Source organism: Vicugna pacos, chromosome 14 (genome assembly GCF_048564905.1).
Source record: "Vicugna pacos chromosome 14, VicPac4, whole genome shotgun sequence".
NCBI classification, from domain to species: Eukaryota; Metazoa; Chordata; class Mammalia; order Artiodactyla; family Camelidae; genus Vicugna; species Vicugna pacos.
The window spans coordinates 31694093-31720544 of record NC_133000.1 but is presented as its reverse complement, the minus strand read 5'-3'; the positions used below and the strand labels follow the sequence as shown (position 1 = coordinate 31720544).

The following is a 26452-nucleotide window of genomic DNA, read 5'->3' as shown; positions in this document are numbered from 1 at the left end:
TTGTTATCCCAGGTTTACAGTGTGGAAATTGAGGCACACAGAGGGTAAGTAATTTGGCCAAGGTAACAGAGCTAGTAAGTGGCAGAGCTGGGGTTTAAACCCTGGCTATCTGGTTTCCAGGCTCCCAGGGATGAGCTTTGGGAGTTTAGAGGTATCTGCATCCCTGGATCTCTGTACCTCTGCATCAGTTAGACCAGAAAGGACAGGGAAAGGGGAGTTATACAGGGGCTCACAGTCGTGTCTCAGCCACTGCCCATGAAGTGTGCCCCGTGATTGGCGTTAATTGTTTTCCAGGCAGTAGATCTGTTCTTATAACAGAAATTTAGTCCATTGAGTTAATCTAGAAACTCTTCCTGCTCTGCTTCTGTCCAAGCTTGCCATGTGACTGCCTGCCCGAGATTGGGCCATGGAGGAGAATCTGTACTCATGGTTGAACTCTGATATTTCAATCTCTTTTGTAGTTTCACATCTCCTGTTACATTAATAAATTGAATTTCTGGTTTTCTTGCATCAGTGTGTCATAAGTTTAGTTAATGTGAAACCAGTCCATGGGAGCCCAGGGGTGCTGACGGTATAATTTCTGAGCATGTGGCATTTCTACCCGTGCAGATGTGGCTGGACGATATCCACCTTCCTCACTGATTTCTCCCAGCAGCAGGGTCCTCTCCCACCCCCGGATGTGAGGATGGGATCTCTCTGAGTAGGTCAGTCAGAGGCCGAGTCCACCAATCAGATGAAGTACCTGGAAGTGGGTTTAATAGAAGAAAAGGGCTTCCAGGTATTCCGATGGGCTGTTCGAGTCCGTTTGGTGAAAAGCTGTCCACTGTCTGTGGTTTAGCTGCTTCTTTGCTGTTTAAAACTCTGTATTACATGAAGGGATTTTAAAAAGCAGAAAGGTGTGATTTCAGGTGGTACATCCGCACCGGTGACTAGTGCTGGATGACCGCCTTTGTGAGGAATAGACGGAGTCTTACAAACTTCATAAAACAGCTTTAAAAGCTCTGCATATGGGGTGCACTTCGTACGGGGTCCAGTTCATGACTGGTCGCGCTGAGAGGGCACGTAACTGATGATGGCAGGAAGGACACGGAGGCATCAAAAAGGTCTCAGTCATGTTCCGTGTTTAGAGGATGGAGCACAGTGTAATATATTTGAGCTGGTTTTTCACTGAACACTTTAGAGTATTTTCTAGGACTCCCCAATCCCCCAAGGTTCCATGCAGCTGGGTGTCCCCTCAGTGCAGCTCTGTCAGCGCTTTCCCTGGGCTGATGTGGTGTCACGGGAAGCAGGACGGTCAGCGTCCCTGGCTCCTCTGAGCTCCGTCTCCTCATCCGCAGAGCCTGGTTTCTCATCCGTGTCTACTTAGTAGGGTTGCTGAGAATCACACGTGATGCTTGTCAGGTGTGATTTGTGGTTGTCTCTGTGATTGGCGTTTAGTCAATATTTGATAGAAACACTTGTTTTTTATTATAATTGTGGCTCCTAGATTGCAGTGGTTTTTAGTCTGCATTTATGTTTTTATATAAATTTATTCTTATTTTTAAATAAACACTTGTATTTATTTATTTTCATGAAGGTACTGGGGATTGAAGCCAGGAACATATGCATGCTCAACAGGTCCTCTACAACGGAGTAATACCCACCCTCCTTGTCTGCACTTTAAAATAAATATTTCAATACACAAAATATTTCTTAAACACCATCATGGGTCCTATTTTCTGCATAGACAATTGAATACATATGCCATCTCAATACGAATAAATGTCGTAGGGACATACTTTTCTAAATCTGTTAACGTGTTTTAAAACGATCATAGCTAGTGAAAAACACGAGTCTTGGATCCACTACTTCTTAGTGTCTGCTTTGCCATCATGGGGAATTACATTCTACAGAGAAGGCTAATTGGATCTCATTGATATTTGGATGATTTTGCAATCTTCAAGGCTTTCAAAAGCTGACCGTTTTGTATTTTAAACTAACTACAAAGTTATCTTCTAGAAGTTGTAAGTCCTTAGCTTGTGAAGTGCCCAGTAATTCAGTTTGTATATGTCTGTGTCTCTGAACGTGTATGTGTGTGATTTCAGGAATGTAGCAATAAGTTCCATATAGCCTTCTGAAACCTTTCTCCTCCAGTTCAAGGTGTAAATATATATTTACACAAATAAATTGATACTCTTTTGTGATTTGGCATATTGGTGGGAGTAAGAGGTTCCCATAATTGTTTCAGAAGGGTTGGGGAGCATGAGCTTAGAAAATGAGAGGAGATAGAGGCAGGGAGGTTCTTTAAACTTTGTGCAAGATGAGAAACAGTAGCTTTTCTTTTTTCTTCTAAAGCAAACTGGCACTGAATTGTAAAATACTAATACTCAGAATTGCTTTTCTGATCAGAGACAAGTTCCTCAGATTTTTCAAGGCAACATGAATGATGAAATGTGTTTTAGCAGTTATCTTTAAAAGTAGCTTTATTTTTCAAGTAAAAGGCTATAGCCTGTTTTTTTTTTTTCCAGCTGTACAAGAATTTCTCATTGATCCAGGTACGTGATCAATGTGTTTAGTTTCTTTGGGTTATTTTTTTTTAAAGTGCTTGATTCATTCTGGTGTGAATGAATGTTTAAAATTTCTGGATTTTGATCTTTAAAACTTGCTGATTTATCAGAACTGCTAAAAACCTGATGTTTGTTCCTTGTTTGGTGGGGCAACCTATTGATTTATGTTGTCTGTTATAGAGGGAAATTCTTCCTCTAGCCTGTAGATAATTAAGTGAATGGTTTGCAGTGTGCCTTAAAAATTATTTGAATGCATTGAGCATGTTTGTCCAGTGAATTTTGGATTGAGTCATAATAATGACTTTGCTTTGATTCTGTGGCTTTTGTCCTCTCCACAAGAATTTGAATTCTCTGTTGAATTTTGTATTCGTGTTCTTAACAGGGGAAGGAATTTTGCATATTTTACAGAGGTGGGTTTTCCTATCCCCTCTGAATTCCTTCTGTAATTGATACAGCGAAAATCTGTTATTGCAGTGCTTAATTATTTCATAAAAAAATTTTTGGCTTAATCAGAAACAATGACAAAGAATGATAAGAAAAAATATGAAAACCTTCCTTCCTTTGAAGAATAGAAATGAGGTGTTCAGGCTCACACGTGCTTTGTACCTGACACACTTACTCTCATGTCATTGTGTATCATGATTTGGAGATGGAGTTGCTTCAGGTTTATAGATTTTTGTTGTAACATTTGTGTTGAATTCATTCTCTAGGCATGATGATTCCTGTTGCCTTTGTGGAAAGTGTAGATGAAGGGAAACAAATGCTTTGTTTTGTTTTCAGGAGGCCTGAGATGTTGATGAGAAAAGAGTAGAGGGTGGGCTGAGGAAAATAGTGACAGACCCTCACCTCCAGGCTGAAATTGATGAACAAAGAAATCAATTAAGTGTATCGGTATTTGACTAATAGAAGTCAGACAGCCCAGACTGTCTAGTTATGCCCAAAGGAAAGTACTGAATTCACCTGCAGAATTAGGTGCTTTTCCATGTAGAAGCAGCTTAGAGCAATCAGAAAAATCAGTCTTATGATGAGATATAAAAAGAATACAATATCTTTTATTTCTGAAACTTTTCTACGGAAAGTTGTGTAGAGCTAAAATTAATTTTCAAGCACCAGGAGTTAAGAGTTTAGGTGGTTCTGTGGGATCGTTATTCAGGGATGTGTCTAGACCCTGCTGGAGTGGCCGAAGCTGGCAGGAAAAGACCCAGAGCCAGGATTTGTCATCCTAGGATGTCCTCCATAATGGTTCCATGTGGGAGCCCATGGTTGGGTTAACAAATTGTAACACATCCCAGCCGACTGTCAACTTTAAGAAGAAAAAATGTGCTTAGTAACTGCTTTAAAGCAAGCACCTGTGCATCCTCACTTCTGTCTCCTTGCCATAAAAAGGAGAGACAATGCCTTGCTTACATATTTGAGGGTATAGATAGCACTCTGCTTATTGCACAGCAATGACCCAGGCCCTCAGCTATAAACGCCGGGCCTGCTTGGTGTTAGATAGTCTATTATCCCCAAAACAGGGACCAGGCTGGTCTGATGGTCTGCTTTGTAATAAACATGTCTAAAAAATGTACCTTGTTCCCCTCACCCTATGACTTCCCTAAAGGTAAACTAAGCCTTAGTACTCATCGTGGAGTCTACAATCTCTGTCTCATCCCTTCTTTCCCCAAGTTCCTGCCTACTATCTCACAACTGTTAATGACTTTTTCCTTTGATTATACACAATAAATATGGGAGCATTTGAGAGACTCGTGGAGTTGGCTCCCTAATCCCTCTCGCTTTCTTTCCTTTTTCCGCAGTCTTGAGTAATTCATTCCTTGTCGGTAAGACTTCCACCAGCCAGAACCCACAGTTCCAGGTGAGAAGGATGCAGGCTTTATCCCTCCTACCCGAGGGAGAGAGAGTAGATAATTGAGATATGCTTCCCTGTGGTCCCTTCCTGCCCCAGGGCCACTCCAGTTCACCTGCAGCCTTTTGGCCTCTGCTCACAGGGCCTCTGTCCCAGGATTGACTGCAGCCTTTTATTCCCTTGTCAACATTCCCTGTGCCTTTCAGAGGTTGGTCTCTTCTCTGCAATTCAACCCTGGCAGATATGATGGTGGTCAGCGTGCTTGTGGGCAGTTACTTGGGGAATCCCAGGAGCCATGCTGATTCTCCTGAGTCATTCGGGGTTACAGAACTGTCAAGCACTGCAGGAAGGCCATTCACGTGAGTTCAACACAGCATTACATCACTTTCATTTTATTTTTGAATTTTCAGTGGAGAAATTATTTGTAGCACACTGTTCCAGATTTTAGGCCGCCTGCTTTCCTCACCACCATTTCCTTGTTGGCTCTGGTGCTTGTTTTAAGAACCAGGTTTCTTCTCTGGTCATTTGTAGCAGCTGGGCTTGCCGAATCCTTGAATTGCATTTGAAGCAGAATGCTTCTTCGTGATGTCAAACTGATTTTCCTTGTCATGTCTGAATATTTCGTGTACACTCAGTAACAGTTTCAAGTGAAATGCTCTTGTCCAATTTCGGTTAACTAATATTTGCTGATCTCCTGCTTTCATGCTGAGGGCAGTTTCTTCTTCCTGTAATAAATGTTAGCAATTTGCATTTACTATGGAAGGTACTAGCCCAAGGTGCTTTTGTTCTTAATAGTTTTAATACAAATCACCCATTAAAATGTACAGCGGATTTTACTCTATGCCCAGAAATGTGCATCCCAGTCAATCTTAGAACATTTTCATCCCCCCAACAGGAAACCCAGTACGCATAAGCAGACATTATCAACTTCCCCATTCTCCCCAAGCCCCAGGGAGCCACTCTTCTGTCTCTGTGGATTTGCGTGTGCTGAACATTTCATGCAAATCGAGTCACTTCATGTAAGTGGAACCGTCTATTTTGACTGACTTCTTTCACACTGAGTAACGTTTTCAATATTTGTCCACCTTGTGGCCCTGGGTCAGTACTCTATGCTTTGCTATTGCTGAATAATATTCCACTGTATGGCTGGGCCCCTCTGTTTACCCATTCATCACGTGATAGACATTTGGGTTGTTTCTGTTTTTTGGCTCTGAAAAGTAATGGAGAAAAGTAATGGTGAAAATTTCTGTAGGAGTTTTTATGTGAATATTTGTTTTCAGTTCTCTTACTTCTGTGCCCAGGAAGCAGAATTGCTGGATCATTCAGAAACCAAATATTCAATTCTCTGAGGACATGCCAGGATGTTTTCCAAAGAGGCCACGCTGTGTTATGTTCTCACGAGCAAGGGCTGCGAGCTCCACTTCCTCTGTGTCCTCATTAATGCTTGTTAATCTTTTTTTGATTATAATCTATTGTAGTGAGTGTGAAGCGGTTTCTCCTAGTTGTTTTGACTTGATTTCCTTTAGAGCTAATGTTATTCAACATCGTTTCATTGTGCTTATTGGCCATTTGTATATTTTCCTTGAAAAATATATTTTCAGATCCTTTATTCATTTTTTAATTGAGTTGTCTTTTTATTGTTGAGCTGTGGAATTTTATTTTTGATACACAAATTCCTAATCAGATAAATGATTTGAAAAAATTTTCTCCTGAGTGTTGTTTTTTCACTTTCTGGATGGTGTCTTTTGAAGCAAAGTTTTAAATTTTAATGAACTCCAATTTATCTCTGTTTTCATTTTTCCTTGTGCTTTTGGGGTAATATTAAATATCTGATGTATTTTATTTAAACTTGTATATTTAAAATAACTTAATTCTTAGACCGTTCTAGGAGATGGGTACTGTTGTTGTCCCCAGTCTATGCATCGGAGACTGAGATGCAGAGAATTTCACTGACATATCAGTGTCAAAGCTTCCCAGTGCTGTGGGAATTCAGACCCTCATATTTTCCCCTAGCATCTGAGCTCTTCACCACTATGCTCCACTCTTTCCAGGAATCGTTAAAGAAAAAGTCTTTACTTTTTTGATTTCTTGTTAGATTTTTTTCTCATTGGGGACCTCATCTGCTCATTTTACTTTTGGATATCAGTGTAGATTTATTTTAGGTCTCATATATGGAGAAGCATTGCTATCAGTTAACTTCTTTATTACTCACTCTCCAGTGATGATTGTTACTAGTTGACCTAATCAAGTCATGCTTAAGTCTTTCCTGCTCATGACACTAACAGCAGAGTCATGACTTATAGAATGCTCAAAGAAGAAAGTACTTGACTGATTTTATTTTGCTACCCAATCGAATCAATCAAATAAAAACCCCAGTGTTGACACAGACTATAAGCCCTCCAGAATAGGGTCACTGTCTTCCTTGTGTTTCATTTGTTGGGTCACAGTGTCTGGATAGTGCCTTGCTGTCCAGCAGTTTTGTGAGGATACGGTGCTCGTGAATCATTTTAAGGACAGAATTTTGACAATAGACTGTTGTTTATTTCATGAGGGAAAAGGTAGTATAGAATTACTTCTCAGATCTGTTTTAAAATTAAGCTTTGAATTTTGAGAATAGTTCAAGAAACCATAAAAAGATTTTTTTCACTAATTTTAGATCTATCTTAGACACATTATGTTTACATAGCAGAGTAACTTATCAAGTAGATTTGACAAGAGGAGTGTAATATTGATTATTTGTTTTAATTGAAATATTCTACCTGGGATAAAGTAATCAGTGCCTATAAATGAACAAATATGTTTGTATTTCTATGCAACATGGGAGCAGACTTCATATGTTTCTATATAATATATATGACTGTGTGTTTTAATCTTTCTGTCAGTGTTTTAATAGTTTTTCAGCAATTTTGTAACTTTAGAATTCTTCTAAGAAAATCACCCCCGATTCTAGTGCAGTTTGTACTGTGTATCCTGTCTTATGCATGGGATTCCACTGTCCCCTCAGTGAGGAATTTCTCTCCTATTGTGTTAGTAGCAGAGTTAAAGGAACTGTGATTTCTAGGCCTTTGCTCTCCATGTGTTTGCAGTTGGCTGTCAGTCACGATTTTCCCTTTCCTGAGTTTTCATTGTTATATTAGGATTTCTGAAAATAACTATTAATATGTTGCATTGGTCTCCCTAGAAACTTGACGTCTTAGTGCTTTTCAGTTTTCAATTTATGAAAAATGCAAATGCACTCTTGTTTTTAAGTTGTCCTTTTTCACTAGATATTTGTTTATCTCTTTATTGATAAAATAATGTTTTCCCAATGAATGAATCTGTGTGCATGTTTTAAAGGATAACTTATTTTTTATTTTTCTTATTGTAACAGTAATATTCATTGTAGAGAATTTAGTAAATAAGGATAAACACAGTAATAACTTCACAATGGCCTCTAATCTCACCTGGAGGTACAGTTGTAAGGTTTGAAATTGAGAATTACAAGTCCTCTCAAATTGTTCTTTTTCAAGTACGTTTTGTTTACTGAGATCCTCGAATTTCCAAATGAATTGTAGCAGCAGGTAGTCAGTTTCTGCAGAGGAGCCCGCTGGGATTGTGATCGAGACCACGTTGAATATACGAATCGCTCTGGGGAGCACTGCCATTCCAAGAGCACTGTCTTTTGATAGAGGAATGTGTGTGGAGTGTCTGTCCTTGTATTTAGGTCTTCTTAACTTTTTTTTCAACTATGCTTTGAGTTTACAGAGTACTATTTTACTTTTTTTATCTTTGCCTTTATACTGAGGACAAGTGTGCAAGTTACCGGGATCAGAAATGTATTTGAGCCCCGCAACTTGCTGCCACCATGGATGCTGCGCTCTTGCTTCGCCCGCTGTACAATCTTGCACAGAATACGACCTCAGTAACTCTCTCTTGAATGAATGATTATATGATTGTTGGATGATGCTTGAGAGTCATTGTGATGATTCTTTCCCCCAGCCTTTCCTCAGTCCTTAACTATGTCCTTTCCCTTCCTAAACTCCAGCCTGGGTTTCAGCCTGCCTGTGGCATTGATTTTCCCTGTTTGTGGACTCTTCCTTTCACTAGTTCACGATAATGTTACATGTGGGCTGTGGAAACTTGCTAGATGTCAAGAAAGAGCAAATCCATTGTATGCTAATATTTTTAGAGTGTGTTATTGTTTTATCGATTGAAATTAAATGAGGCTGCCCCCTGAGCCCTCCCGTGAGCTCTTTTCGCCTTCCTACAGCTGATACTGCTCTAATTGCTGCATGTGCCCTTTCCCCAGCTTTGGTTTTGGAATTGAATAAGTCACCATCACTGGAGCCCTCTCTTTAAAAGATAAAGAGAACATTTGCTCCTTCTCCCTGTTTGGGGACTTCGATGAGATGAGATCCCAGATAAAGAATGGAGCCCCACCTCATTCTGACCTCCGCTCTTTCCGTTCATTTCTTCACGGGAAAAGAGTACTATTCAACAGTATAAAGATTAATTGTAAGCTAATGAGATAGACAAGACAACCGATCATTTATTAAATACCCTTTCATGATAGAAACAAATGTATTATACACACAAACAGCACACAAAGCACGGTAGTACCATGGTTACATTCGTGGGACCGAGTTCGATTCCTGCTCTGGAGTGACAAGTCCTGTGTGATGGAGAACTGGTAGGTTGGCTTAGCCTCTCCAGAACTGATTTTCTGTCCTGCAGAGACGGGGCTCGCTAGGCGTCCCCCCCCGTAGAGGTGCTGTGGGGTGTAAGTGACGCGCGTGGGCAGCCTGAGCACAGCTGCTCGTTCCTCATAAGTGCAGGGTAGCATAGCTTTTGCAGTGACGGCTTTATGACCGCCCCATGTAGACTGTCAGTGTTCCGAAGGGATGCCTTGTGGTTTGGAGATGGGATTCTCACTTCTGTAAATACCCAAGTATAGTGTTATTGGGCCTTGCTGATTTGAGTCTATTCTTTAGAAAGTACATATTGTAGATATATTTTTCAAGCATGCATACTTTTTTCTTTTACTATTTAAAGTTCTACCCTCTCATCTCTTGGTGTGACTTTTCATGGAATCCAGGAAACAGTCCTAAGCTACCTGCCTCTTCACACTTTTCCGTGGTGGTTTCCTTCCCTGATTAGAAGAGGGTTTGCATAGGAAATTTTATTTTTTCCCCTTTTCTTGGAGTCTCTCTCTCTGTCTGCCCATCTCTCACCTCTCAATCTGTCCATTTCTCAACCCACTGATTCTTCTGACATGTTCCAAAACGCATTTCAGGCAGCTTACAGAAGAACAGATACTAAATAAACAGGTGAGAAAATGGAGCCAAGTTCAGACAGTGAGGCTAGGAGGCGAGCCTGTGTGAGGGTTGCAGGCGTGAGACACACGCCTCTGCCCTGTGACTTATAAGATCGACAGCAGCAGTGTGCTTCAAGCTCCCAGCAGACACAGGGAAGCAGGGTTTGTGGGAGATGCTTACTGGCTGTGAAATAAATAAGTGGCTTAGGAGAAGCTCAGCCTTTCCAGCTACTAAGGCTCAGGAGAATATTTTGGGTGTCTTCCAAAATCAGAGTATGGCATCTTTTCTTTTTTCAGAGTTCTATGTATAGTTGGTTACATTCTATACCTGGAAATTTCTCCAAAACTCCTTCCCACGTGAGTCCCATGGCTCAGGAATTCGGTGGTTCTGCTCATTGACGGGGGTTGGCCAGAAACAGAAAATGAGAGCCTCAAAGGAGCCTGGGATTTGTCAGTTATGTTTTGTCAGTGCTGTAGGGTTCAAGAAATGCTTTCACCATTTCTCTCCATCTGAGGCAGCAGCGTGATGTCTTACCAGCATCAGGAGCTCAGGGCCACAAGATGGTGGGGGTTGACTGCACTGCCGTCAAGACAGCTGAGCTAGTCACTGCAGGTGTGGTTCTTTTACATACTGCATTTCATGTTCTTTACTAGAATGTTTCAACAGGGAGTTAATTAACTGAGTTAATTAACATTTAATAAATATGATGCTTTGTTGAAAAGACAGTTATAGGCAGAATATAAGCTGTGAAGTCTTTAAAAACGATTTCATTACTGAAATTTCATTTGGGTAGATACACAGTTTATCTTATATATGCCTCTCTTTTAAAGTAACAAAGAAACAAGACAGAAAAGGCAGAGGATGATTTCTGTTCTTCCTCTCGGCTTGCAGGTGCCCTCACCCCCAGTAGCATCAATCCAGACACCAGCACTGACACTGGCCGTGCTCAGAACTGCCTCAGGCCTGAAGACACTGCTGACAAATAGAAGGGGATCATGCCCTGTTACAGCAGGTGCTCTCAATTTGTGGGTCCTTATGTAACTGCATGGTGTTAATCAGGATCGCCCGTCCTACATTTTGTGATGCTGCTGCCTTGTCTCCTAGTTACTTGTTTCTCTAAGTATTCTTGTATTATTCTCCAATGCGTAGTACTACACACCTAAAAATGCTTTTTTTCAGATGAAAAAGAATGTGCATTTAAAATAATAAGTCTGAAAAAGTGGGCAAAAGAGGCTTTCCTTGTCCCGCTATTCAAAGATAATAATTAACACGTTAACGTATATTTTCGTCAGTGTGTATCACCTCTGTCATAAAAAACCAGAGAGCACTCTGTGATTGTTTACTGTGTGGACACCTCCATTTTCCATTCGGCTTTTTATATGTTTTTCTACAATATTCTATCTCCTCTGGGATGATTTTTGATGACCAGTATAGCATTCTGTCTTGTGGAGGCATCGTCCATTTTACTTCGGACTTAAATAAACTTTTAAATTCCAAGTATACTTAACTGAAATACTGAAAAGAGAACTGTGGTGGTACAGGAAGGCCCTACCTCCCTTCCCCTTATTTCCGAAGATTAAAAGCTGTTGAAAATTTGGTATATATATTTCATGACCTTTATGCCTATGACATACATATATACACACATATGAGAATTCCATGTATACGTGTGTGTATATATGCTTTATTTAAAAATGAGACCATACTATATGTTTATCTGCAGCTCGCTTTAATCACTCAGGTGTATATCATAGACGTCCTCCCACTCCAGACTCACCCGGTCCTTTCAGATAGAGTGGAGGGGTCTCCTGATTTGCGGGTGTGGTCTCTTTCCCACGCACACCTTTGGTGAGAGAATGCTGTGGACAAGGCCCTGGACCACGGCAAAACGCCGGCTCCCTCATTGCTCGCAGCTCGTCGTGATTTACCGCATCATTGTCTTGATGGTGGACAGTTAAGTTTTCTCCATTTTCCACTGTCAGAAAGGATATTTGACTGGCATCCTTCTTGTACAGACATTCCTGTGATCTTTTATGAGTATTCCTTTAGTTAAGGCTTCTGGAAATTCAGTCCCTGGATGTGACATTTACATTCATCACAGACTCCTTTCAAGTGACTCTAGAAATTCCTTCCATAGGGGAATGAAAAGATGCACAATTACTTATGTAACGAATTCTCTATTGCTGGATATGATTTCACTTCAGTTTTTCTTCCCACCATTGTAAACAGTGCTGTGTAAATGCCCTGATGGGTACATCTTTTTGGACTAAATTTGTTTTTTCCTAAAGGAAACGATTCGTAGAAGTGGTGTTGAGTCAGTGTGTACGTACGTTTTTCAGAGTTTACATATCCATTGACATGTCGTCCTCTGAAAATGTCGCTCATGGTTTCTTCTCCCACAGATGGACACTAGCTAGAATATCTTTTAAAAATATTTGCCAATATGATGAGCAAAAGTGCTTTTTCATTGTTTTAGTTTGCATTTGATGACCAGTGAGGTATTGAGCATTTTTCACTCATCAGCCATTTGACTTTTTTAAAATGAATGATTCCTTTTATCCTTTGCACACATTTAAGTGGGGGAGCTTCTTGTTGCTTTGTGAAGCTCTTTGTATGTTATGAACATTAACTTCTTGTCTTCAACAACATGTATCACAGAGCTTTTTCTTGTCATTTCTTGCCTTTCATTTTGTTTAGGAGGATTTTTATTTTGGTAGTGTCTCAAAATATTCTTATGATAATAAATGTATTCCTTATGGGTTTTATCTTTGACATTATTCTTAAAAATAATTTCTTATACTGGAATAAATCTCCTCTGTAGGTTTTTTTTAATCTCTAAGATGGAGATGATAATAGTGCTTGTTAATGTAAGGGTAAGTTGAGTTAATAAGAGCAAAGTGTTGTATTTGCTGTTATTAGTACTTTTTAATATTTACATCACTGTCTGTAATTTATCTTGTGGTCCTTATGAGAGGAATAGTATTTATTCTTTCCAGGTGATTCTCAGATTGTCTCAGGACAATTATAGAAGTCATACTTTTCTCTTTGATTTGAAATCCCACCTTTACAAAATACTTATATACACTAGAGTCTCTTTTTGAGCTCATGGTTCCCTTCTGTCAATCTGTCTTTCTTACTCCAGCACCATAACTTACATATTGTAAAAATTTATTTAATAATTGGCAGTCTGAATTTTTTTTGATTCTTTTCTTCCATCCCAAATTTTCTTGTCTAGTATTATGATTTTATTATTCCTGAAGAATTCCAAAATATTTTGTTCAAGTTAAAAAAAATCAGATTGGAGTTGTCATGGGATTTTTTAGTAAGTTTTGAATTATTCTGATGAGAACTTACATCTTTACAAAACTGCTTTCCTCCATGCAATTTGTTTATGTCTCTACATTCTCACCTCTTACTTTACCCCTCAGTACAGTCCTGAAGTTTCTCCATTTAGAACATGGGCATTATTTTTTAACTTATTCCAGATTATTGTTTCTGTTTTTGTCAATTTTGTAAGTGAAAATTTTTTGCTATTATATTTTTAAATGCTTAAAACTGAAATTTAGAAAGGAAGATTCGGTTTGTAAATACTCACTTTGTAATTTGTCATTTAAAATTGTAAGTATTAAGTAGTTGTTCCAGAATCCTTTCTTTTTTGTTTTTAAAAATTTGTGTCAAAGATTCTCAAAATGGTCATAGCTAAGTAGTATAGGTGGGGAGACAGATGGAGAGAGGTAGTGTGGCTCATGTACAAACTGTGAGCAGTGTCATGGCTGCCTTTAGGCTGGAGAAACCACAGAAGAGCCCAGGTTAGACAAGGAATGGCTTTGTATGCACTTGAAAGCCAGCTTTCCTACCTGTATGGTGAAGCCTGGTGGGCGTGGCAGGTAGATGATCAAGGTCTGATCAAGGTCATTTGCTGCACAGAGCGCTGTGTCTGTGAGAAATGGTGACCATTGCCATGGGAAATGCTTGGTGCCAGGAACAAAGCAGGGGAGCTGGGGAGCCTGTGTTAAGGATTTTCCAGTCCTGGGAGTGGGAAGATCAGACTCTGCATTCAGATGTGAGTTTGAATTAATCCTCTTTAATTTACTGGACCTCTGACTTTTGTCAAGTTATGCAACCTGTTTGAACTCCTGCTTTGTTGTCTCTCAAAACAGGAGAATTACAGCCTGCTGCTAGAGTGTTTGATCAGGGTAAATGATTTGTGTCTATAAGATGCCACATACAGTCACAAGCTCAGTGAGCAATGAGCTGTCCCCTCTTCTCCTGCAACTCAATGCTCGATAAGTCATCAGCGGAAAGCGAGTCCCTAAATTGTATGTGGTGCAAGGAAGAACAAAACTAACGTCTTGCCTTTCCCTGGCAGTATTCTTACTTCTTTGCTTCATGTACCTCTTTTCTCCTTCACTCTCCCCTTTCACCTCCTCCACCAAGAGCCTGAGACTCTCTCAGAACACTAGATTCAAATTATTTAAATGTTGGCTCATTCCCATGAAATGACAGTGACTTAAAAAAAACTGTACACATCCCAGAATTCATTGTATTTGATTTACACACACACACGTGCACACACACACACACATCAGGCTACCTCCCATTTGCTGAGGGAGAAGCACCACTTTTACTGAGTTTTCATTTACTGAGCGTGAGAGCAGTCTCTTAAGCAGAATTTCACCTGGCTTCGTGCATGGTTTTTTAAATTGGATTTCTGCTTTTTGTCCATAAAACTATTCTCCTATTAGAAGACAGGAAGTGGAGACATAGATAGTCTGCTGAGATATTGGTGTTATCATATTTGAGTTTTAATGGACATAAGACAGCATAGAGTCATAAATTTTTATGGATGAGAATCCATGATGATGTACCTTGGACAAGAACCTGGGTCTCCTGCCATCGTGTCCACGCGGGTGAAGAGGCAACTGGGTGGGGGATGGCAGGGAACCTTCTTGCTTGAGTTCCAGGTTCTTGTTAGTTTTCATTGCTCAGCTGCCTTTAGTTTATGTCCATGAGGCCTCTCATGGGAAGGTCACTATGTCCTGAGAGACTGAGTTACTAATCAGCAGAAAGCTCTGGACCCACTCATATTTTCCAGAGTTTTTCTGCTGACCTGCTGACACTTTATATAAATGAGATCTAACAAACTACTGGATATAAAATCCTTATTGTTATCATTTGCCCTCAAGTTCAATAGGAATGGGGTGCTGTCTCAGGCTGTCTAAGGCTAGATCTGAACAAAGATAGGGTGATAGGCTGTGCTGCTGGACCCTCCCCAGTCAAATGGGATTTCCACCTTAGTTTTTAGAATCAGGCAGATGAGTTCAAATCTTGTCTTTATCAGTTATTAGCTTTGTGACCTTGGGGAAATAACTACTTTTTGGTTCCAATTTTCTTTATCTGTAAATAAGTTCAGTATTTATTTTAGGGTTTTTGTTTTAGAATTGAATGAGCTAATTCCCTAATTTATTCCTAAAATACTGATCACATGATTCTATGCTGGTGCCTTAGTAGTTGATTACTAAGGGACACAACAGTGAGAATGGGGGTGGGGCCCCTGGATCATACAGCTTATATTCCAGGATATGCTTGTAAAAGACAGGATTGCAGTGGATTTTTAGTAAATGTCCATTCCTTTCCTAATCCCCATTGATTGTGTATATATCTTTATACTAATATATGAACAATTTTTTTGCAATTTAAATCTCTTTGTAGTATTTAAAGAATGTAGCTATAACAAAAATACGTGAAATAAAATGACTTGACTTTTATTTTCCTTTCAATAAGCAAAACAAAATAAAATAGAAAAGAAAAGAAAAAGTATTGAAGGAGTAGAAATAATTTTATTTCCGTGGAATCAACTCCCTATGTTAAGTTTTTCCATTGTGTTGTTCAACAGCATATAAAATTGACAGGTTGTGACTTCAATGTTGATAGCTAGGTGAGTATAGTTTCTTTTTGTGGTTGTCTTTGATGAATTATTTGCACTAGATCATAAATGATGTGCATGTTACATATTGGAAACAAGGAAACATTGGAGACATACTACCTCCAATGCAGTCATTTTGTTACCGAGTCCAAACTCGTTCTGCTAGCCGCATGACAGGCCAATAAACCGGGAGATGAGGTGTTGGAGCAAGGAATAGTGACTTCACTTGCAACACTGGCAGACCCAGAAGACGGCACACTGATGTCCTGGAGAACTATCTTCCCCAAGTAAGAATTCAGTCTCCTTTTATACTAAAAAGGGGCGGGGTTGTGGTTGGTTGTTGCATACTTCTTGCTTTATGAATTGTTTGTCCTTTGAATCCGCTGTTCTTGCAGCTGTCCACGTGGATCAAATCATGGTACCCCTGTAAAACCTCCAAAAAAACAAAGGCTATTCTCTAGTATGCAACTTGCCATCTCTACAGAAGTGCAGATGAGCTAACATTTTTAAAGATCAGGGCCAGGAGAATAGGCTTTCCTGTAGATTTCAGGCTAAAGGCAACTTTCTTTTTCAAATGGTGCAGAGCTACCAAGTCTGAGCCTAGGAAACAGGGCACAGGTTTAAACCCAAAGGAACAGATCTAACATAGGGTAAAAACAGTTATATTTTATTACAATTCCCTCTCCAGCTTCATAGATAATTTTAGTAAGAAACATGAGCAATTTTGTATTTTTGCTTCTTAATAACCGATAAGTGGACCAACTATATTTTGTGAGCAGGGGTGCTGTGCAGGCATTGGGGTGACAGCAAACTCTTGTTGGGGGTGGCCGACCCTGCAACATCTCTGATGCCCCGTGAGTGTTGGTGAGGGTCCCTGTAGCCAGGGGCTCTCTTCAGGAACCAGCATATGGGCATTGACCTCTGGAGACCTCTTTTTCGGCTGCAGGAATTTTTTTCAGATATTGAGATTGAAAAATCACTCCAGCTGGGAATAATTAGGGAAAAAAAGAAAAGGAAAAGGGTTTGGAGTAGAGTAGAAGAGTAGGACATAAGTTCATGGAGCCTGAGTGCTTGGCAGCGGGGCCTCGGGAGAGAGGGGAGCAGAGGTGGGGAGGGGCCTGGCTCCGGAACCAGCTCCTGTAATTGTCCCCGCGCCCAAGCCACATAGCTTTAAATTGGCCTGGGCCACCTCTCTGGGCTGGATATCACCCTGGGCAGAACCGTGGTATCTGTAAAGTAAAATGACTTCACAACTATTGCACAGAGCTGCAGGTGTAAGAGAGCCTAAGCCTGTCTCAGAGTGCAGTGGACATGCGGAAAGGAATGGCAAAATTTCCACTGACAGTTGAAATTTTGTTAAATAGCCTGCTACATTTGTTTGCATCACTTGAATGAATGCAGGCATATTTCTGTGGGCATTTATAGGTTCACTCAACCCCACCAGCCCCTCTTGCCCCCATCGGAGAAGGGCTTTCTCAAGCACAGTGCCCCTCCTGCTTGGGTGGAAAACGCTGCTGGTCCTTGCCTGGGGCCGGGCTGCTGCAGGGCACTGAATCCCCGAGGCACGGCCTGTGAGACACGACAGGAACATCTCTGCCCTTGACTGGGTGCCTCTGTTTCCCCTGCAGTGTAAAAATGCCGGTGACTGAGTTAGAAGCATGCTTCCAAGCTGTCCATGTCCTTGGCATCCAGAAGCGGAGACTGGAAGCTTCAGAATTTATCCAGAATGCGGTCTACATTCACCTTCAGCAGGTGAGTGTATGTCTTTACACAAGTGGAGGAATTACTGCAGTTTTCCTGGAACTTTCTCACTACAAGTCCATTTGATTTTTCTGTGCTAGGATTCAGTATGGCCTGCTAAAAACTCTGGAGTGAGATCTTGAAACCCTGATGAAGAGCATTATTTATTTCATTTCTCTATATGATACTCTTTTACTTTTAAAATTCAGAATTTTTGGTTGTTTCAGGAATTTTTTGGGGGGGCTGGAGAATCAACTTTGCGACCTGTTGCTTTGTGCCTCTCACCTGTCTCCTGTCACTTGTGAGGCGGTTCCATTTGTGACCCTGTCCGGGTTGTTCATGTTATAAAACATAAAGCCTGTAAAAGTACAGTCCCTTTTCCTCCGAAGACATTCCACAAATACTCCTTTAACCTGGGTGTGGTTTTAAGAAGACAGAATCTTTAGAATATGTCCTTGCAGGTTGCTAGTGCAAAATCCCAAAATCAATAGTCTAGCTCAACATCTAAAATCTTTCTAATTTACCTTGGAATTGTATGGATAAGTGAAGCAGTTTGCTAAGAACTCAGACCAGGTTTAGAATACAGGCTGGTGTAGCTCAGCAGGTCCTCCCAAGCTGATGCTCTGCCAGAGGGCGGGGCCGAGGGGAGAGGGCGGGTCCTGCCCTCCCTGAGGTGACAATTTCATGGCAAAGACTTTCACCTGGTGAAGAACTTGGAGTTTCTTCTAAGAAGAGTGGGTCTGAAAAGAGTCCAAAAAGCGCGGGAGTGACACAGTCCCATTTGTCTCAAGTAAGGGAGAGCGGCTGTGGGGCCACTTAGGAGACTCATGAGTCCAGGTGGGCAGTGTTGGTGGCTTCCACTTGAGCGGTGGGACGGTCAGTGTTTAAAAGCGAACATATTGAAGGCATGTTTAGATGGCAAAAAGGAAAGGATGAAGGCTGTCTGTGAATGCAGGATGGAGTAAGGCCCAGGTTTCTGGGTGGATTAATGAGTTAAATGATGGTCCTTCTGTGCTCTGAGGAGGGAAAGCTGCAGAGGGAGTTCTGCGGAAAACTGATGAGTTCAGCTGTGGGTAAAGTGAAAGGTTGTTAGATGTGTGGTCTGGGAGCTCAGGTGAGAGCCAGTAGTGAATAGGGGGAGGTGAGAGGGACTTTCAAATAATTCTGTCTTGTGAACATACAAATAAGTATGAGTAAGGACACAATTAACACCTCTATATTCTGGATTTAAAGCCCAGTAACATTTTGCTATACTGACTGCAGAGGCTCTTAATATTTTTTAATAGAAATAAGTAGAAACAAAATAGTGGAGTTAGTGAGCATCTTAGAGTAGATATGTGTCCTTGTATGTATTTTTATACCTCATCTGTTTATAACCATAATCTACGAAAAGTTATCTTGCTTAGCATAAGAGTTAAACACAGGGACGTGACACACATTGTTGGGGGTTGAAGCTGATCTTCTCGGGCAAATTATGGACCCTCTCTTTGCCTTAGTTGCATCGTCTGTGACTGCCCCAGGGCCCCTCATCACAGCTGATTTCCTAGAGTAGATGTTGGGAGGGAGGCTGCTGAAGGGATTAAGAGGTGGCAACTGCTAGGGATATTGAAAAGAGAGACAAAAACAGATTAAAGCCGATAAACTGAGTACAAATACCATCTAAATAGAAGGAATCCTGCAGTGTTTTGAGCCGCTTATCATAAGAGAAAAAAAATCACGTGGATCCAAAGCTCTTGAGCATATGAGTATTGTGGGTGGGAGGGTGTCTTTATAAAAGTGTTGAGAAAAGGCCTCTTTGTTTTCCTTGACATAACCAGTAAGGATGGGGAGCAGAAGCGAAACCCTCTGCTTCACAGTTGAAGGTGCTGTTTTGTGCGAAACTGACCAAAGTTTGGAAACCAGTCATCAGCGATGCTGGCAAATGAAGAGGCTTCTGGATTGGGTGGGGCACTTGCTGTGACTTCCAGGTGACCTGCTGGCTGGGGGCTGTGAGGCGGGCAGTAGTTTTGCAGGGTGGCCCGGGCATAATCCCTGGCTCTGATGCTGCTGGTCTGATTAACAGATCTGGGCGCACACTGTCCTAATGGGGCAGCTCGGGATGTGGCCTGGGACACCTGTCGTGCTGAGAGCGAGAAGAGGGCTCCCCTGAGGGGGTGTCCCTGCGGAGATTGGAAACCTACACCTGCAGGGGAGGAAGAGCCTCTGAGCAGCGGGCCGGATGCACAGGCAAGACCAGCCTGAGCAATGAGGTTTCCGGGAGCCGGAAGTCATACAGTGGCCCAAACGGCCTTGTTCCTGAGAGACTGGAGGGAATAGATGCTGAAAAGGCAGGCTAGGGTCAGACCCTGTGGTGGGTTATGAGTGACAGGAGAGGACTGTTCAGGCAGGCATGAGAGAACCCTGTGGGCGTCCCAGCTGGGGTGTCACGCCAAAGGGAAGAACAGAGTTATAGACTTTGCCACTTATTAGCTGTGTGACTTTGAGCAATATCACCCCACATCTCTCTCTATATATATTCATCTGTAAAGTGACACAGTGACAAGGTCGTGTCATCAGAAGTATTAGCTTAGCTCTGATCCTCTTTGTCCAGTCCTGTCAGTGCTTCCCTGCAAGGTTCTGCAACGGCTGCTTTTACCCTGAGACGGGAGGGCTTAGAGGGACATTGTAATACCCGAGGGCAGGAAGGGGTTGCTTTAAAAGCAGACATGTAACCGCCTGCAGCTGCAGACCTGCAGGCAGTTTGGTTGACGGTCCTTGAGAGGACTTTGGAGGCCTTAGCGTCGTCTTAAGTCTTGTTTCCCCTTGGGGACCGGATTTGCCTTTGGGGATTGATGTTGAAGATTTGAGCTTCTGCAAAGCTGTTTTCAGAGATGTGTATATACGTAAAATATCATATAAAATAAAATGATTTATTTAACGTGTCTGACTTTGTAGCTGTTAGGAACAGCTCTGTTGGCCTGGTCTCCACGGTGGACACCAAGGGTGAGCAGAGCGTGCAGGAGGGCAGGCAGCCTGCAGTGCTTCTGTGGGGTGTTCTCCCCAGCAGGGCGCTCTGCTGAGTTGAGTCTTCTATGAGTTTGGTTGCCAGAGGAGCAGACAGCAAATTAATGAGTTCTGGAGGGATTGTATAATGACAGGAAGAAATAGGAACCTGGAGATTTTCCGGACTAAAACACGCTTTTGGTTCCTGATTCAGTGTGTTCCATTACAGAATTGATGAGTTGTGTCTATTCTGGAACGTCATTGAAATAAACGTTCAGCCTAAATGTTAAGGGCTTTTTTTATTTGGCTGGAGGACTCGAGCCGGGATGACAGCCTCTCAGATCACTCTGAGGGACTGCTCCCAAGAGGTAGGGGAGGAGCTAGGATATATAGAAGCATACAACAAGGACCAGGTAATTGGAATAATAAAATATTGCTTGTTATCTAAAGAAAACCAGATATCTCAAGTTCAAGTATTTACTGCTTTTCTATGTATGGTGAGAAGCAAACATCTGGGTCATTGAATTCATTCTTTTGGCAAGCACCTGGCTATCTAGGGCCAGTATCCTGTCCTTTCTTACTCTGAGTCTGCTCAGATGGCACCACTGTGAGTGGCTGACAGGCCGGGCTGCAGGCATGTACTCGCTGGGGGTTGGCAGCAGCCGCTGATGACTTGGATTCAGCATTCTTTGTTTACTGTCATGGATGCAGTATTTTCATGCACATTGTGGTATTTTCATTCACAGTGCTCCCGTTTGGTCCTAAATTCGACCAATATTTTGAGAGACATTTCATGACCAATTTTGTCCCACGGTGCTAGGATGGCTCATTCCTAGTTCAGGTGAAGAATCTTCTGAGTTGCCACTCAAGGTGTTAGTTTTTTTATCAGGCCCTGTTGATACTAAAAGTTATCTGGATCACCTGTCTTACTAGTCTATTATGATCCAGAAAGTGTTAACCCTTCTTTGCTCATTTCCATACCTAGAATCACACTATTATATTTATTTTATTCAGGGTTATAAATTTCATCTGTTTCTTCAAGATGTTTAGCCATCATCAATCTTGTGGGCCTAGTTACACATTGGGAAATGTAACAGACAACAATTTTGTAAAATAGACAGAATATAAATAATACAGCTAGTAATGTTAATAAAGTCACGAGTAAGAATTTAATAGTCGAGAAGTTGTATTTTTGGGTTAAAATTTTGCTTGTGTTTCTGAGTTTGATCCTATGAGAAAGTTCATATTTATGGTCAGGGTCAGAGCAGGTATTAATTGGCCAGGTGAAATCTCCCACTTTGTAAGATCAACAGTGGCCTAAACAGAACTATAATTTCTTTTTAGAATAACGTTTCTGAGGGCTATCTAGTTAGAGCCTTGGAGTAGGGAAACCCACTAAGGTAACACAGAAGTACTAGACATAGGTAATTTATCATAAACTTAACAAGTGGAGTAGTTCATAATCAAAGGTTGGATAAATTATCAAAGTAGTTGGTATACAGTCCTGGTCCGGTGTCTTGGGTCAGCTGTCTAGCTCAGATGACGTCTTCTTCTCATCCTGGTCTGGTAGCTTTTTCTCCATTTGGGCATTGTTTTAAGGTGAGCAGCGCTCGATAGGCCAGTGCACTGCAGGGGATGTTTCTGATAGGAAATGAATCCGAGACTCCGTTTCCTTCAGCTTTGGTTTGTATGGTCTAGTTAAGAGTACCTGAAAAAGGGTCCTTCCATTCAGGTTGGAGACAGTTCTTTAAGTCATGCCTGTTGCAGTATGTATAATCCCCTGGCTGCAGGTCATGAGGCATTGGAACTTTACCCAAGGATAGATTACTGAGCTTCAGAACAAACCTAGAGTATCCTTTTCATAATTCAATTAAACTGTACAGTAATGTGACATAACAGCAAGGAATGATCTGGGAAGTGTCTTAGTAAATATGGACCTCAATTAACAAAACTAGAATTTAATATCCACTAAAATATAATTTTTTTCTCTCTTAAGTTACCCTCAGTTTTCTCAAATATAGCCAAATCAAGATTAAGTTTTTCCAAGTTAAGTCTGATTATTTGATCATATAGGCTTTTTTAAATTGGCTGTGTTGGAAGTTTTAATACGGAGTCTCAGGGTAGAATGTTAAGGTTTGCTAAGGCCAAGAAAGCCACGTCAAGGCTTTTCATGGGTTTCTGCCTTACAGATTTAGGTAAATTCTTTTCTCTTTAAAATCCTTAAAATACCTTTATACTCCTATATCTGTTAGGAGATGATCTCCCTAATTTGATAAAGCCACTGGGGACCTAAGTGTTTTAGTCTCTTGAGGGATCAGATAGAGAGAAAAGATAACTGTTCCAAGTGTGATTACATAGGTATAATTTATCAAATTGCTGTGAACCGTAACTAGCTTAAGGAGAAGAGATTCTTTATGTCTGGGAAACAGGTTAAAATCCAGTAGTATTTCAAACAATATCAAAAATTATAACCATATTCAACAGGTTAATCAGTCCCATGTAACTAATTCTTTTAATGAGAGTTTTCATTAGAACTTTAAAATGTCTTACCCAGTTTAGTTCACTGCTATAGTGTGAAATTTATTAGAAATCAGTAAATCTCCTTGAAGAGAAAGCATTTTGCAAAACCATCAGAAGAAAACAATTAACTGTCTATAAATGACAAAAGATTTAAAAGCATGGTTAAACACCATTACACTATAATCAATAAAGAAACATGTTCACTATACCCATAATTATCACTGGTAACATTTCAGATATACCAGAATTTTAGGGAGTCCATATAATTTCTACAATATCTATATTAATAATATTGTCTCATTCAATATAACCTTAGAAGTTTTATGATTCATTTGACAATTCCATGTTATTTAAAATGCCAAATGAAAATTTATAGTTTAAAATCTCTCTTTGGGATATTTCAGGGGCCTTCTGTAGCATCCCAAACTTAACTGGAGATTAAAAGAATTTTAATTAATTAAATTAATTTTTATTTAATTAATTAGAATTTTATATTTGGGGAGCTTTTTGAAAGATTTCAGAACACTTGGTCAGATAAACATATAGATCACTGTAAAGTAGTACTAATTCATTAACAAGAAAATACGTCAAATGTAAAGGCAGAACAGATCAGCTAAGTGGTATAAGAAGTTTTACAATCTGTTACTGAAGGTGGATTAACATTTTAAGAAAATTTTTTCCTCTTAACAGAGAGAAAAACAATTCTAATCTTGTACCAGCTTACTTCTAAGATTCATTTACGTTGCCCAATTTGTTTCTAAACTTAGCCAATTCTGACCATGTACAAAACTCTTTCCTCGGGGTTCCTTTTCCACAAGCCTTCCACAGCTTTCTATAGTTATATTAGTGTGTCCCTTATTTTTCTTCCATTCAGAAGTAACCAGGTTCAGGAGAAAGTCACTATTTTTCATTAACAAAATATAATTCCATTCTTATATCTTCCTTTACATATTTATATTACTTTCCTAAGATACTGAGATCATTCCCTTACTAATAGAGACTATTTCCGTGTGGCACCAATCATATATTAATATTTCTATACACCTTTAGTTTCACTGTAAGAGGAAGTTAAATGTTAACTAATTCGTATTTCAATGTTATTTTATCTGAAAATGGCATAGCTATTTAATAAAATCTTGTAATTTAACTTAATTTAGCACAACACTAGAATCTAAAGATACCAAACATTTAGAGATTATCTTAAGCATACATTTTAAAAATATATTTTAAATATTTACCCAAAGCTCTCATCTCATTTGCATTTAATTTACTTAAAATGTTACCACAGCACATTACTTTTATTTTTTTTAACAAATCTGCAACAGATATAACAGGATCTTATTTGACTTTCATTAAACCTAGGTACAGTAAAGGTATTATACATAATATTGATGACTTTAAAGATGTCTATATTAATTAGAACATACTTAAACTAAACAATATCAAATATTATCTTAATATTGAATATTTTCCAATTCACATGACGCTGAAAGTCAATTTGTTCAGTTTTTATTATAAAAATTCTTAATGTTTAAGCTCTTATATTTTTATGTCAATTAAGCAGAGCTCTTTGACTTTGATTTTTTTTTCTTTAGCAGTAGAAATATCTCACTTCTATAATGTGTACACAGGCTTATAATCAGACAAAAGCTAGAGATCTCATAGCTTCACTTTAAAACTTACTTATAAGATAGGTATAATAATAGTTGGAGTAAGCTGAATTTGCTTGCTCAAATCACTAAGGCTTACTATTTATGAAACAGACAGTTAAAATTTCTTCACAAAGTCTGAAGGACCCGTCAGAGTTCTGAGTTCTAATATGCCAAAAATTTCTTGGCCTTAAGTTTTATTTCGTTGAGCTATTTAGGCTCAGTTCTAGGTCACTGTTTGTTGTATTTATATTTCTGATCTGCAAGACAAAGACACTGACTTCCAGGTCCCCAGATAACTGCTCTGTCACCCAGACCCAATTTTACCTCCTTAATTGGCATTTTTGTATCAGTGAGAAGAGCTGTAAACAAAGAATTCCATGTAATAAAACTTTAAGGTTTACTTAATTATGTCTTCCAAAACTTGCATAATGCATTTAGTAAGGTCCCTTTTCCTTGTGTTATAAGTTAAACCCAGGGTAAACCTGTATTTTTTTATTAGCCACTCAAATTAGTTTTTAGTTTTACATTATATTGGAAGGCTTATGTAACTATATTGGTTTATTTTAATTTGTTCAATTAATATTTTCAGAGGGACAGATATGTGCCCAGCCTCATAATACCAAGAAGGAGAAACGTTTTTCCTCTGAAACATATGTATCCCACAACATAAGCAAAAGTTTTGTATAAAGACCATTTAAATATACCAATTTCACAAACTTTTATCTCAATTTTATTAAATCTTATACCTTTAATTTTTATATTTATTAAGTTTAATCAATAATTCTTATTTCTAGAAGGAGTGCAAGAAACCTTTTTTTTTTTTTTGTGCATTGTATATAATTTTATAGAAGTCTCTAGGATGCCCAAGTTTCAGCCAAAGAGCTTAGGCACTTCTCAGTTTTTAATTTCATTAATTGGTCTGTTATCCCAATTATTGATCAAGTATTTCAGTCTATATATACATATATTTTAAACTGTGGTAAATAAAATGGACTTGTTTGAACTTTAATCTTGGGGGGGAGTAGGTGAACTCTTTGGCCCTTTTTTTTTAACTTTACGTTGTGTAGTATCAAAACCTTGTTTGTAAATCCAAAAATGTTCATTTTATTTATTTGATTCAAAATAACCATATAAAAATATTTATCCTTTTGGGATAAGCCACTTATTTTTTTTCGACATTTTTACAATCATTTTTCCAGTTATTCAACATAATTAACATTAATTATCCTAAATTTTTATTAGCATATCTAGAAACATTTATCGGGAAGGAAAAACACAAATGTAGCTTTTCAAACCAGTTTTTTTTTTTAACTAAGTTCTTAGGTTAACCATTAGATATATTTTTCTACATTTAAACTTGATTTTAATAGATACCAATAATACAGCTGTTTATAATGAGATCTCTTTAAACTTTCACCAATTAAAAAGTTTTTCCAAATTAAAAAATCCATCATATGGCCATCAAATTATATACAAATATATATATATATATATAGTGATTTTAAACCAATAAGATGAAGAGGCCCTTCCACATGAGAGTCGGGGTGTTGCCTAAATGAAATTCAAAGGTTTACTCTCCAAAAGCTAAAAGACTTTGTGGTCCAAGCTGATGCAACAAAGTTTAAGATGACAAAATATCTGAAAATTGGTACAATCAAAGAATTGCTTAGAATCCCAATTTATTTGCGTGGCCACCATATGTACACAATACTTGAAACTTTTGTATGGCGGAGTCCAAGGTTTCCTTTAAAAAATAAACTAAACATATATATACATACATACACACACTTAAAACACACAGAGAAAGATAAAACATTTACATTTCAAGGACACAGGAAGAGAAATCCAAGTTCCCCCTAAAGGGGATTTTGTTTTTATAAGTTCAGAATTCCAAAAAATGCTTTTATCAGTCCTGGTTAGTTATTTTCAGAGTAAGTTTTTTTTTT

General features: G+C 39.4%; 1 protein-coding gene across 1 annotated transcript in view; it reads left to right on the top strand.

The window, feature by feature from the left end:
• The window catches only part of LOC140701208 (uncharacterized), a 541330-nt gene that overhangs the window by 25765 nt on the left and 489113 nt on the right, over window positions 1-26452 (top strand). Inside the window, exons 2-7 of the mRNA XM_072976649.1 lie at window positions 4599-4751; window positions 5288-5411; window positions 10205-10298; window positions 10578-10698; window positions 15779-15899; window positions 17241-17364. The gene's annotated coding sequence lies outside the window, so the exon portion shown is untranslated. The remainder of the gene's footprint in view (window positions 1-4598; window positions 4752-5287; window positions 5412-10204; window positions 10299-10577; window positions 10699-15778; window positions 15900-17240; window positions 17365-26452) is intronic.